At 50.0% G+C, this 13,319-nt stretch overlaps 1 long non-coding RNA gene across 2 annotated transcripts in view; it reads right to left on the bottom strand.

Annotated features, from left to right (window-relative positions):
* The window catches only part of LOC117801136, a 107,786-nt gene that overhangs the window by 71,731 nt on the left and 22,736 nt on the right, over positions 1 to 13,319 (bottom strand). For both annotated transcript variants that reach the window (XR_004623622.1, XR_004623623.1), the window contains exon 2: positions 8,238 to 8,469. This is a non-coding gene — a long non-coding RNA (uncharacterized LOC117801136). The remainder of the gene's footprint in view (positions 1 to 8,237; positions 8,470 to 13,319) is intronic.

Here is a 13,319-nt window from a genome sequence, read left to right as displayed (position 1 = left end):
CCCCGCTGATGCCCTCTAGAACCCTGGATTTGTTTCTTCAAGCCCTATTTCCAGATAAGACAAGTCACCTGTGAACCTGATCAAATCTCCAACCGTTCTTAGGCCTTCATTTGCTCATCTGGAAAATGAGAAAGTTAGATGAGACAATCTCTTGCTGAAATCTAAGGCTAACACTGTGATCCTGTGATTACCCTTGAGGGTAATGTGGCGGGTGGGGAGAGAGGAAGGACTCAGGATTCATGTGGGAGTCACACCTGAGCTCCATGTGGAAACGGCCTTGGTACTTAGCAAAGGCTCAATCATGTAAAGTGGGTGTATTAGCACTTGGGAGCTGGGTGGCTCCCAAGGTCCAGGTACACACAGCAAGGCCAGGGTCTCAGGTCAGCTGAGGGGGGCCGCACCTGCCCAGCATCTGTCAGGTTGCAGGGGAGGGTACCTAAGGCTCCCATTTACACCAGACCTCCAAGAGCACACCCACCCAGTATGGCGCTGGGTCCAAAAGGGCATGGGGAGATGGGGTCTTTTCCAGGGGAAGCTCCCAAAACTTGCTTACAGGGCTGAGGAAACCACTGAGGTAAGGGATAAGGGGTAAGCCAGCAGGGAAAGCAGGCAAAAATAAGAATCTGGATATCCAGGGGCGCCTGGGTGACTCAGTCGTTAAGCGTCTGCCTTCAGCTCGGGGCATGATCCCAGAGTCCTGGGATCAAGCCCCGCATCGGGCTCCTCCTCTGGGAGCCTGCTTCTTCCTCTCCCACTCCCCCTGCTTGTGTTCCCTCTCTCGCTGGCTGTCTCTATCTATCACTGTCAAATAAATAAATAAAATCTTTAAAAAAAAAAAAAAGAATCTGGATATCCAGAGGGGCTTCCCAGAAAGGCTCGCCCGTTGCATAGACAGGACGGGTGGCACCAAGATGCTCCCACCGTGTTCCTCGGCCCCGTCCTGGCACAGAGCCGGGCTGGCGAGCTGGCAGGGGGAAGGCACGAGCTCCAGCTGAGATTGCCTGGCTCTCAGCCCCGCTCCACCCCCTGCTTCCCAGCTGGACTACTTGGATCCAGCAATTAACCTTTCTAAACTTGGTTTCCTCATCTGTCTAATGGGGATGCTATTAACCTACTCATAAGGTTCTGATGGGGCTGAAGCTGGATGATTTTAGCAAGCACTTAATGAAGTGTCCAGAACCTAAGACACAATAGGGTTACTCAGCAGCAATGGTCATGTCTGTCCATCCTCAGACCTACCCTCATCCAGCCCCATCCCAACAGCCGAGCTACTACCCGTTCCCAAAGTTCCTGGGTATGGGGGAGCTGATGAAAGGAAGGGGGCAGGAGGGAAACCCATCATCAGGGATCAACCAGAGGAAAGAGTCTTTTCCTTCCCTGCACTCCCACCCAGTGTGCCCCTGTAGCTCCTGGCAGTGGGGGATGGGCGGGAGGGCTGCAGAGACGGCAGCTGTACTCAGAGCTGACTCGAATTCCGGCCCAGTTCTGCTGGGTGGCCTAGAAGCACAGGTGGCAGAGAGGGCCTAAGGGACAGAGGTGAGCAAGTGGGTCATGGCACATGGTGGAGAGAAGGGAGAAGAAATGTTTTGCAGTGATGTGAACGGGGAGAAAAAAAGAAAATCAGTGGCCAAAACCCAAGCAGAAAGTGGAACAAGGAATAATTTTATACTGTAAGTAGGTGCAAATACCGCAAGGGGCACACGTACACTAAAAAAAAAAATTGTTGTTTATTTGAAATTCAGATTTAGCCAGACATCCTATATTTTTATTTGCTAGATCTGGCAGTGTTGGCAGGAAGCACGAGGACAGCAGGCCACAGAGGCTCCTGTGGACGGGAAGAGGGGAGCTAAGCTCAGCCTAGGAGGGAAGGAGGGGGAACAAGGGCCAGCAAGGCAGGCAGGAGTCGAGGGAGACCCCCCCAGCGCTTAGGCTATGAAAGGTGACAAGCCGGTGGGGCAGAAGAGAGAAGAGAGAGCACTCAGGCCTCATGTGCAAAGGCCCAGAGTCGGAAACAGCATGTGCTCTGAGAACAGCTGGCGTCCAGGGTGGCCGGTGCAGCTGGAGCACAGGGCACGAGGCAGGGACAGCAGGGTGCGGGGACGCCGAAGGAGGCGATCCTCATTCGGTACACGTCCACACAAAACTCTGTGAGTGATGACAGTATGCCAGGCTCTCTTCCCGGGACAGGTAGTGAGCAGACAAGCTCCCGGCTCCCATGGTGTGGTTTACATACTCTCAGGAAGCAAGGGCATCTCTGACAATAAATAAGCCAAGGGGGCGATGAGAGCCAGCGACAGCCAGGACGAACCCCTCTCCCATATTCACCTTGGCTAACTCCAAGTCATCTTTAGGTTTCACCAAGAGATTAGTGCCTGGAGGAAGCCTCTCCCGAAGCCTGTGACGGGGGCTGGGAGCCCTCCCAAGTTTTCCCCTGGGCGCTGCACTTAGCACCCGGGATTGAATGGAGTGCTCCCTTCTCTGTGCCACACGCGAGCCCGGAGCTTCCTAAGGAAGGGGAATTCTCCAGTACCCAGCACGGCGACTGGCTCCTAGCACATGCTGAAGCATGATCTGTTGAAGAAATGTATGGGTTTTGGATCTAAGAGCTGGCTAAGTACATCCTGGTGGAGAAGCCAAGTCCATTGGAATTAGGGATCTGGAAATAGGGAAAGGATCAATTCCAGTATAGGGATGGTATGTTGGGTGTCACAGGTATGAATATTCTTGTGTAGGGAAAGTATAAAGCGTCGTAAAGTTAAATAAGGTTCCTTGGTTGGCCACAAATAGGACTAACCCTGGCCAACTTGAAGAAAAAAACAAGCCATACCACACAAACGATAACAAAACCCACTTGGAGGTAGGGATTATTTGGGGGGGCTCACACAGGTGGCTCACAGGAACAACAGCAACAAAGCTAGGAGTCGAGTTTAGAAAGGCCAGATCCAGAGTGGGTCGGGGCATCTGGACGGAGCAGGAAACAAACCCTGTGCGCTCAGGACCGTGGGGCACACCAGCGTCAGGAGAGAGGACCTGGCTGGCATAGCTTGGGGCACGGACCCACCTCGGGGTAGAACCAGGACAGGACACCTCTTGGTTAACCAAGGACAGGACTTTATGGAGACCAGAAAGCACCCAGGAATAATTTTACCATAGGAAATGAGGGTGGTGTCATCAGAGGCAAGAGACAATGGACACCCAACAGCCAATACACAAGCGTCCTTATAATTAAGAAACTTTGCCAAACCGTCAGAATGCAAAGTACTTGCATGAGTGAGCCAAGAACGGCACGAAGCCTCCTTCTATGGTCATTTCTAAGGAAAATCATATACAAATCGCTTCCTGAGATTATTTGATTGGAACATTGACTGGAAATAGGAGAATAAATGAGGTAATATCTTCAGCTGTTTCTAGAGCTACAAGAACCAATGTTTCAGGATGGCCAAGGGAGCCTGGAAGGTTTGATACCCTCTATTCTGTGTCTTTTCTAAGTGAGACAGTATGAAGCCATGCAGTTTCGTTTTTGGGGTGGTGGTGATGGGGGTGGCGGGGGCACGATGGAGGGAGCTGTTGGAATAACCAAGTTCAGGGGGAACAGGTGATGTCTCATGTACGTGTAGACGCGCCCACAGTGGCAGGGGTGCGGGTATCAAGACAGACATCCAGATGCTTTGCTCCGCTGCGGACAGACTGCCCTCCGTGTCGGAGTACCTGGGATTTACACAGGAGGAGCCTCCCCGTGCAAGCAACTGTCAGGAAGGACGGATGCCGAGATCTCAGGGAGGAGGAGGGCGCACATCAGAAGCCTGAGCTCTGGGAACCTACTGGAACCGAGTTCCATTCTCCTCGTCCTTGACTATCAAGGACTGATGATTGGCGATTCTGTCCAGGTTGCCCAGAGGACACGGGAGCCAAGGCACCAGAGGAGTGACTGGAGAGGTAGTGGGAACAGCGTGAGAGTTATCTGAGCAGAGTGGAGAGAGAGAGGGAGGGAGAGGGGAGCAGAGTGGTAATGAGAGGAGGTGGATAATGGGGCAGAGAGCCAATGGGGGAGACCAAGAGGTGATTTCCCATGTCAGTAAGAAACTGGGATGATTTTCCTCTGAATCTATTATTTTGGACAAGGAATCCTACTCTCCAGCTGTAATACCAATCCCCTTTCTCCTCATTTTTAAAGCTCAAGGGTCTTTCCTGCCCCTCCTACATTGCCCTACTTGGTTTGGGTGCCCCTACACCTCCCATTTCCCTGCTTCCTACTCACAATCTCAAAAAGAACTCATATAACAAGCAGTCGCGATGGTAAAACCCACAGACGCTCTTCCCCAATTTAAAACAAAACAACAGCAGTCCTGTTCATGAATCTCGTCCTGTCCCGACTGAAAGCACGCTCACTTACACAATCCCATCGGGGGTCACGTCAGCCCTGTGACACGGGTAGGGTTGGCATTATTTTTCTTCAAAGCTAAGAAAACAGTACTGAAGAAGTAAAGCTACGTGTCCGAGATAATGTAGCTGGTAAGGAGCAAAGTGGAGAGCTTAATCCGGACTGCTTTTTTTCTTACTCTCAGAAACATCTTTTCTATGTGTGTTTTTAACGCTGTTGACAGGCTCCACAGTGCGGAAGTCACATCCATTCCCTAAAATGACACTCATCTGAAATCTGTACACAAGCAGTTCACATCAAATCAACCTTTTTCCCCCCAGCCTGATTGAGGAATGGGTGACAAATAAAAATTGTATATATTTGAGGTGTACAATGTGCTGGTTTGACACAGGTATACATCGTGTAATGATGACCACAATCAAGCCACTTCACGTATCCATCCCTTCTTAATCATTGCTGAACAAGACGTTCACATTTTCCCTCACACTGGGCTCCACACATTCTGTTGCTGGTCCTGCACAGGACTTGAGTTTGTTGGTTGAGGGTGGACGAGAACAAGGAAGCACACAGCCATGGTTGCCATAGGCTGTTCTCTTGCAGCCGTGAGAAAAACCAGCCTGAGGACCAAGCCAACACTTAGAGGAGGGCTGACCTGAGAGAATCACAGAAAGCTGGAGCCCTGATGGAGCCATGCCTGAAGTCCATCACTCAGTGGGACTTCTGGATCATATAGGTAAAACATCCCCTTCTTGGTATAAGCAGATTTCAGGGAAACGTTCTATTACTTGCAACTGGGCAGACCCTAACTGATACAGTAATATGGTAGCTAACGACAGCTGTCAGTGCATTCACTTAGACGCTTAGAGCCACATCTACAGGACAGGAATGGGTGACCTCAGCTACCACCCCTACGTATTCTGCACTCCGGTCCCATCTTCCCCATGCAGTCTGTCCTGTCCACTCACTCCAGCCCCTGGGGTCACTCGCTCGTCAGAACTCTCCCTCATGGTATTGCTCACGGTTATCTTGTATTGACATTTAACTCTTAAGCTGATGGCTAGCTTTTTGTGGGCACATGCTTTACCACTTTCCAAAAGCTCCTTCAGGGCAGGGACCATGTCATAACTGGGTAACATCTGCCACAACCCTCTGGCAGGGCTCTGCACTCCATGAGTACTCAACAAAGAACTGCTGACTCACTGGCCCACCCCCTCTGGATGGTGCCATGCAAGAATTTCCCCTTTGTCAGCTTTGGAGAAGCCTGGTTTGCAAGAGGGAGGATCCAACCAAATAATGTTAAAAATTGGCCAGTTAAGAGAAGGTTCCAGGGACTTCTTAAAGTGGCGGGGACAAGCCTGTTCTTTGTGCCAACTGCAGACAAGATCCAAAAGAATGGGGCTCTACCACAGCTGGAGATATTTTAGTGAGGTACTGAGACGTTCCTCTCCCTTCTGGGGCTCTGATACACTTTCAAAGGTCATGGTATTTTCTAGACACGTCTAGAAAAGGGGGGACACTGATTTCTAGTATGGTTGGCGTGAGGTGCTCACTATGGATGAGTGGACAGATGTCTGCTGTTCTTTTGCAGGCCTGGGGTGGAACGAGAGCAAAGAAAACAGAGCCTTGGGACCCGAGTGCCAGAGGTCAAGCCTAAACATCCAGCAGTCCCACTGCTGTGCCATGCCAGCCCCAGAAGCTGTCCCCAGGGCCCCACCTTTCTCTCCAGGGTGCGCCGGGAGGGAGTGGTCTGGTGGCAAACCAGTGTGAGGCAGGGATGCGGTTGTGAGGAATGAGGGGCATAATTCCCCTCCAGCAATCTGAGCTCTTGGGAGAAAGGTATGCCATAAATACCAGGCCTTATTATTATGAATCAGAATTTTTTCTCTTTAAATCCCTTCTTAATACTCTTCATGATGAACCATTTCTACGAAAAGGGAATCAGAGACTGGAGAGGTGGTTTTCCAACCGAGTGGAGGGTTTTGGGTGCTTTAAACCAGGATTTCCAGAGGGTTTTTTTTTTTTCTCATCTTGGGATCAGATGTCGCCAACTGACCAGACATCATCTTGTCTAAACAGAGAATTCCGTATCCCCGACCCCTCCCTGACCCCAGCCTGCTCCCCCCACTTCTCCCTCTCTTTTATTTACCCTTTGACCTGAACATAATATAAATATTTAATCTCCTTTATTACCTGAAAATTATCTGTATTTATTCTGTTTATTTAGTGACGGTTACTTAAAAACAAAATGAAAACTATAGCATCGGGTCAAACAACCAGTTTGTCTGATTTTTCCACTGAGGTAATCCCTGCTGGTATTTAATTTCAATAATTGACTGGTTGCTCCCCAAACACAGCTCAGGTTTTCCCAATCCCCCTGCTTTCGGCCTCCCCCTCCACGGCACCACACCCCTTCTCTGCCTGGCAAAATCCCACTCACCTCTCAAAAACCTATTTCCAGCACCCCCTCGTCTGTGAAGATGCCCCTGACCGTATGGCCGCCTCTGCAGCTGGACCACGCTGCCCTCTCTGCGTTCCCAGTGCCTTGGCTGTCATCACAGCCAGCCGCTCCCTGGGACCCACTGGGAGGCAACAAAATGGAGTTGTCTCATTGGGACCCCAGAGCACATTTCCTGACTTCAGATACAAACCCTACAACTTTCTAGTTCTGAGACCCAACGCAAGTGTCCTTACTTTTCTACGGACCAGGGAGCCCATCTTAACTAGGCTTTGCTTGATATGTTCCTGGATTCTAAGAGATGGGCATGGTCCTGGGGCGGGGAGGGGATGGATAAGGAAGAAAAGGGAACTAACCAGAGGAATAAAGATGGGGATAGGGAAAGTTAGAACGAAGAGGTGGGAAAAGAGGAGGGTTTTTCTGGAAAGGAAAGAGCAGATCATTTGGAAGTGGCTGAGACACCCAACATCTAACCCCTCCATGTCCACACTTCAACCTGGCGGCCGCTGCGGCATACGGCTTGGGAGGCGTCGGTTAATTTGTCAGCTAGCTCTCTGTTGCCGCACACCCGTAAGGTCTGGGGCTGAGGCTCAGGTGCAGCGACAGGATGAGACCTGAGCAGGCAGGTCCCAGCAGCCTGTCCTGGCACCGCTGATAAAGTCTTCTCCCCGGGCAGGACCTGGCTTCAGGACGATCCCAGCCTGCCCCTGCCAAGCCGGATCTGCTTAGCCTAGGGCTAGGAGAAGCCCTTGGATGTAAAACTCAGGGATCGATGTACCCTTTTAACATGCAAGTCAGCCCACGCCAGTCTCTTGCTCTCGGTGCCCTGCTGGCTTCCCCAATCACTCGGGCTATAGTCCTGGGGACTTATCGTGGTCTGGCTACTCCCCTCCACTCGGTCCCCACTTGGCCTCCTTGCGGTTTCTTAAATACACCAAACCGGTTCCTTTCTAAAGACCTTCGCACTCGCTGTTCCTTTTCTGCGGATCCACTCCTCCAGGCACATGCATGGGTTGCCCCCGCCTTTTGTCCAGGTCTCTGTTCAGATGGCAGCTCTTGGGGGATGGCTGCCACACTGACCTTATCTAAGGGAGTCCCCATCATTCGCTCCCCACTTAGCTGGGGGCCTCACCTGCATCACGCTCCCCTCCCCCGCATTACATCTGCTGCCTGCGGGCTCACTCCTTTACTCGGTTTGGGTCAGCCCCTCTCCCTGCATACGCTCCGTGATAGCAGGGACTGTATTTTGCCACTGCTGTATCCCTGAAGTGCCTGGCACATCACAGATGGTAAAGAACAGTGGTGAAGTGGGTAACAGAATGCAGGAGACTCCAGCCCTCTCGTTCACGGGGAGGAACCCAGGGCCCAGAGCAGGAAGATGCTGTCGGAGGTCACACTCACTGGCTGGCATGTCGCAGATCCTGAATTCAGGGCCTGGCTCCTGGCTCCCAGATGGAGGCTTTGGCGCCACTCCACGCTGTGACTTGAGGACTGGTCGTCGCACCCTCACCGTTCATAAACACACGTGGCAGGCTGGACTCTGAAAGGCGGGCTGAGAGTGCAAGACATCCAGGTTGCTTGCTCTGCTGTACTTGAGTCTCTTCACATCTCTTACTCCAACAAAGTTCTGAACCTGAACGAAAAGGTGTTTCAAAAATCCAGGTCAAGCTCTCTCGGGTCTTCCCGTCCAAGATGACCAAGAAAAGAAGGAATAACAGTTTTGCCACAGAGGGACGAGCCACAGGCAGCCTCTTCGCTACACCTGCTGGGCCCATCGCACACCCAAAGACAAGGCCATGAAGAAGTTCATTATTCAGAACATAGGAGAGGCCATCACCATCAGGGACATTTCCGAGATGAGTGTCTTTGACCCCTGCGCCCTTCCCATTCACAGCAAGGTACTCTCGTGAGGCACAGAACGACCGAACACCCCCACCCCAATTTAGACCGGTGGGTGCTGAAGAAAAACTGTTCTCGGGGGGAAAAAAAAAAAAGAACCCAGGGGTTGAGATGAGCATAAGGCTCGGGGAGCCAGTCACGAACTATGTCCACGGGGGGCAGGACAAGGGTCTACTGGGTTTGCTTGGGCTGGAGTTTGGTTGGGTTTGGTTCCCAACAAGGTCAGGTGGAGCCAGAGTGGGCCTCCAAGACAGAGTGAAATGGAGTCAGAGCCCTGCGGAGACAGGAGAAAGTCACAGCTATCCTTTCAGTCAGTTAGCAAATATTTATTGAGCACTTACTAGAGTATTTTGGCATATCTAAGGACAGGGGCATGGACAGGATGACCTGGGAGGCCTCGTAGCCCATGCAACCTGATCCTGTATGACTTTGTCTTCAAAGGACCTCTTTGTAGAACAGCTTCTAGCCCTGAGTACTGGGGACAAGAAGTATCCAACAAAGAAGGAGAAACAAGCTTCTTTCTCCTCTCTGCTCTGCTTCAGCAACTTGGATACCAATGATACCCATTTCATGGAGGTGTGGATGCTGGGCTACCCGGACCCTCCATGGCTCATTTTGCCCATCAGCCTGTCCCTAAGAATGAACTGCACTTTCTTGGACCCAGGCAAGGGTGGGGCACTTTTAGAGATTCCCATCACAGTTAATTCCATAGCGTCCCTTGGTCCACTTTCCTTGACTATTGGCCTTTCCCGTCATAAAGTTCCTTCTGAAGTCCACCCTCATATGTCTCTGCTATGCCTGTTTAGTTCTTTTGTAAAGTTAGTCTCAGTTATCATAGGTAATTCCATAGACACCAGACGCCCTTCTGCACCACTTACTAAAGACTGCATGAAAATTTTAATCAATCAGCAGCCAGCAAATAAGCACTAGGCATCAATTATACACGAGAGTCTGTGGTAGGTTTAGGGAGAGGTACGAAAAGAAGGCAGAAGAAAGAGCAGTGGGTCTGGAGACAGATATTAAGTTGAAATCACAGCTCTGACACTTGTCCCCATGAGGACAAATCCTCTTCCTCATGTCAGGTTTATCATCTGTGAAATGGGGTGACCAATTCTTGCTCCATCTAACACACTGGGTTGTTGTGAAGCTTAAAAACAAAACAAAACAAAACAATAAGCAGGGGCTTTCTAAACTGTAAAATTCCATGGAAATATGAGTCAGATCCAAGATGGTGCAGTGGAAAAACACTGAACTTCCAGTCACAGGGCTGAGTGGGCCTGACTGTGTCACTTACTTCCCTGGGGACTTTGGGCAGGTCATATCCTCTATAAAAAATGGCTTGTTGTGCAGATTGAGACACTGAACATAGACACACCCATCATTAGCCTCTGGTACCTAGCAGATTCCCATATGTATTTGTCCATTCATTTGCAGGTGACAAAGGGCAAGAAATTTTTGCAAGAGTGGTGAACACCTCGGTCCCACTAGGCTTGAAGGATGAGTCCGGCAGCAATGGGAAACGAGACCATAAAGGCCATGTAGGGGAGAGGGAGGGTGAATGCCAGACTAAGGAGTCTGGGCTATAGAGAGCCATTTATAGTCATTAAGGAGCCGTTGATGGTTTTAGGACAGCAGGGTAATAGATGAAAGGTATTTCTGTTCTTTGTGGAAAGTGGCTTAGAAAGGGGGAATATTCTGGAACTGTTGGGTTCTCCTCTCCAGGGCTGGGTAGTTAACCTGCTGGAACAGAACATGGGCTTCAGAGGGGCAAAGCTTGACCAGCACCTCTTCTGACATGGCTAGAGCTCAGAGCAAAACCTGCCCAGAATGCTAGAACTGGGGCCTTGTATTCATCATACACAGCTGTGTAACAAATTACCTCAAGGAGTAGTGGTTAAAACCAACAAGAAATGTTTAGGGGCACCTGGGTGGCTCAGCCATTAAGCGTCTGCCTTTAGCTCAGGTCATGATCCCAGGGTCCTGGGATAGAGCCCCACATCAGGCTCCCTGATTGGCGGAAAGCCTGCTTCTCCCTCTCACACTCCCCTTGCTTGTGTTCCCTCTCTAGCTGCCTCTCTCTGTCAAATAAATAAATGAAATCTGAAAAGAAAGAAAGAAAGAAAGAAAGAAAGAAAGAAAGAAAGAAAGAAAGAAAGAAAGAAAGAGAAAGAAAGAAAGAAAGAAAGAAAGAAAGAAAGAGTAAGAAAGAAAGAAAGAAAGAAAGAAAGAAAGAAAGAAAGAAAGAAAGAAATGTTTATCATCTCACAGTTTCTGTGGGTTAGACATTTGGGAATGTGCCAGCTGAGTGGTATAGACTCTGGGTTTCACATAAAGCTGTCGTCAAGACGTCAGCCCAGCCCGCCGCCATCTGAGGGCCTGACTGGGACTGGGCCATCCACTTCCAAGATGGCACACTTGCATGGCTGACAAGTTGGTGCTGGTCGTTGGCAGGAGTCTCCGTTACTCAATCCATGAACCTCTTTACAGGGCTGCTTGAAAGGGGTCATGACGGGGTGACTAGCTCCCCAGAGCAAGTGTCCAAGACAGAGCAAGGCAATGGCTACCATGTCTTTGATGCACTAGCCTCAGAAGACACACACACTCACTTTCATGGTACTCTGTTGGTCACACTGGCTAATTCTTGTACAGTGTGGGAGGGGGCCTACATTGGGAGTGATCAAGGATCACTGGGGCCTTGTCAGTGGCCGGCTACGATGGCAGGGAGAGTGGGATGTCAGAGACAACGGTCTCAGAATCAAATAGACCTGGGTTCAAATTTCAGGTCCTTGACTTACTCCCTGTGTAACTTCAAGCAAGTTGCTTAAATCTCAGGCTTGAGTTTCTTCTCTGTAAAGTGAGAATAAAATTAAGAGTCGCAGCATCATAGAGGATTATGAGGAGTCAGCAAGGACAAGCGCACAGGGCACTTGGTCCAGCTCCAAGCCCAGAGTCCACATTTGGTAAATGGTAGTTTAATGTACTCGCATAACGCGCAGGCAGGTAGATAGAGAGCTGTTCTAGAAGCACAAACCATCCTTGTGGTAGGCTGAATAATGCTCTCTCAGGGTGTCCATGTCCTAAGTCCCAGAATCTAGGAATATATTACCATTGATGGCAAAAGGGATTTTACAGATGGAAGCCAGCAATCTCGGGATGGGGAGATGGTCCTAGGTTAGCTGAGTGGAGGCCATGATGCCGTCACGTGGGTCCTGAGAGAGGCAGGTAGTGACAGAAGTGAGGGGGGGAAGGCATGACAGAAGCAGAAAGTGGAGTCAGGCAGCCACAGCCCAGGAGGCCAAAGTATGCTGGCAGCCGGAAACTGGAAAAAGCAAGGAACAGATTCTCCCCCCTGGAGCTCCCAGAAGGAACCAGCCCGGTTGTCACCCTAATTTTAGCCCCCTTAAGGTTCATTTCTGCCTTCTGACCACCAGAACTAGAAGAGAATAAATGTGTGTGGTTTGAATCCACTAAATTTTCAGTCACTTGTTACAGCAGCAACAGTGAGCTAATAGGGTCCTTTGAGGGCCTGGGGAGGAGGACAGACCGGGAGTGAAAGGAAAAAGGGAGATGGAAGGAAGGGTGCATCTTAGGAAATCATCGCTCCCTCACGAGACCCCGTGACAGCCCTAATCCTGGGGGCTCTGGAGTTGTGTGAGCAAAGGCATGGAGTCAGGACCCGAACAGGGGTGGTGGCAACAGGGAGAAAGCAAGAGTAATAGAGCAGTTCCGAAGATGACTGGCCTGGCCTGGCGACTGAAAGTGCCTTTTGCTTAATGACATATCTGAGAAAGGGTTAGTATCCATAATATATAAAGAACTGACACAACTCAACACCCCCCCCAAAATAATCCAATTTAAAAATGGGCAGAGGACGCAAACAGACATTTCTCCAAAGAGGACAACCAGATGGCCAACAGACACATGAAAAGGTGCTCAATCACAGATCATCAGGGAAATGCAAATCAAAACCACAACGAGATGTTACCTCACACCTGTCAGAATGGCTCAAATCAAGAACACAAGGAGCAAGTGTTGGCGAGGATGTGGAGACAAAGGAACCCTAATACACTGTGGGTGGGAATGCCAACTGGTGCAGCCCCTGTGGAAAACAGTATGCAAGTTCCTCAAAAAGTTAAAAATAGAACTACCCTATGACCCAGTAATCGCACTACTGGGTATTTACCCAAAGAATACAAGAACACTAATTCAAAGGGATCCATGCACCCGATGTTCCCTGCAGCATTATTCACAACGGCCAAGATACAGACGCAGCCCAAGTGTCCATCGACAGATGAATGGATAGAGAACAGGACGCATATAGGGACTATTACTGAGCCATTAAGAAGAATGAAATCTTGGCCATTTGCAACAACATGGATGGAGCTAGAAAGTACCATGCTAAGTAAAAGAATTCAGTCAGAGAAAGACAAATACTGTACAATCTCACTCACACATGGAATTTAAGAAACAAAACAAATGAACAAAGGGAAGAAAAGAAAGAGGGAGCAAAAACCAAGAAACAGACTTAACTCTAGAGAACAAACTGCTGGTTACCAGAGGGGAGGGGGGGCGGGGGATGGGTGA

The sequence above is a fragment of the Ailuropoda melanoleuca genome, chromosome 2 (assembly GCF_002007445.2).
Source record: "Ailuropoda melanoleuca isolate Jingjing chromosome 2, ASM200744v2, whole genome shotgun sequence".
Classification (NCBI taxonomy): Eukaryota; Metazoa; Chordata; class Mammalia; order Carnivora; family Ursidae; genus Ailuropoda; species Ailuropoda melanoleuca.
The sequence above is the reverse complement of the archived record's forward strand: the minus strand, read 5'-3'. Positions and strand labels throughout refer to the sequence as shown.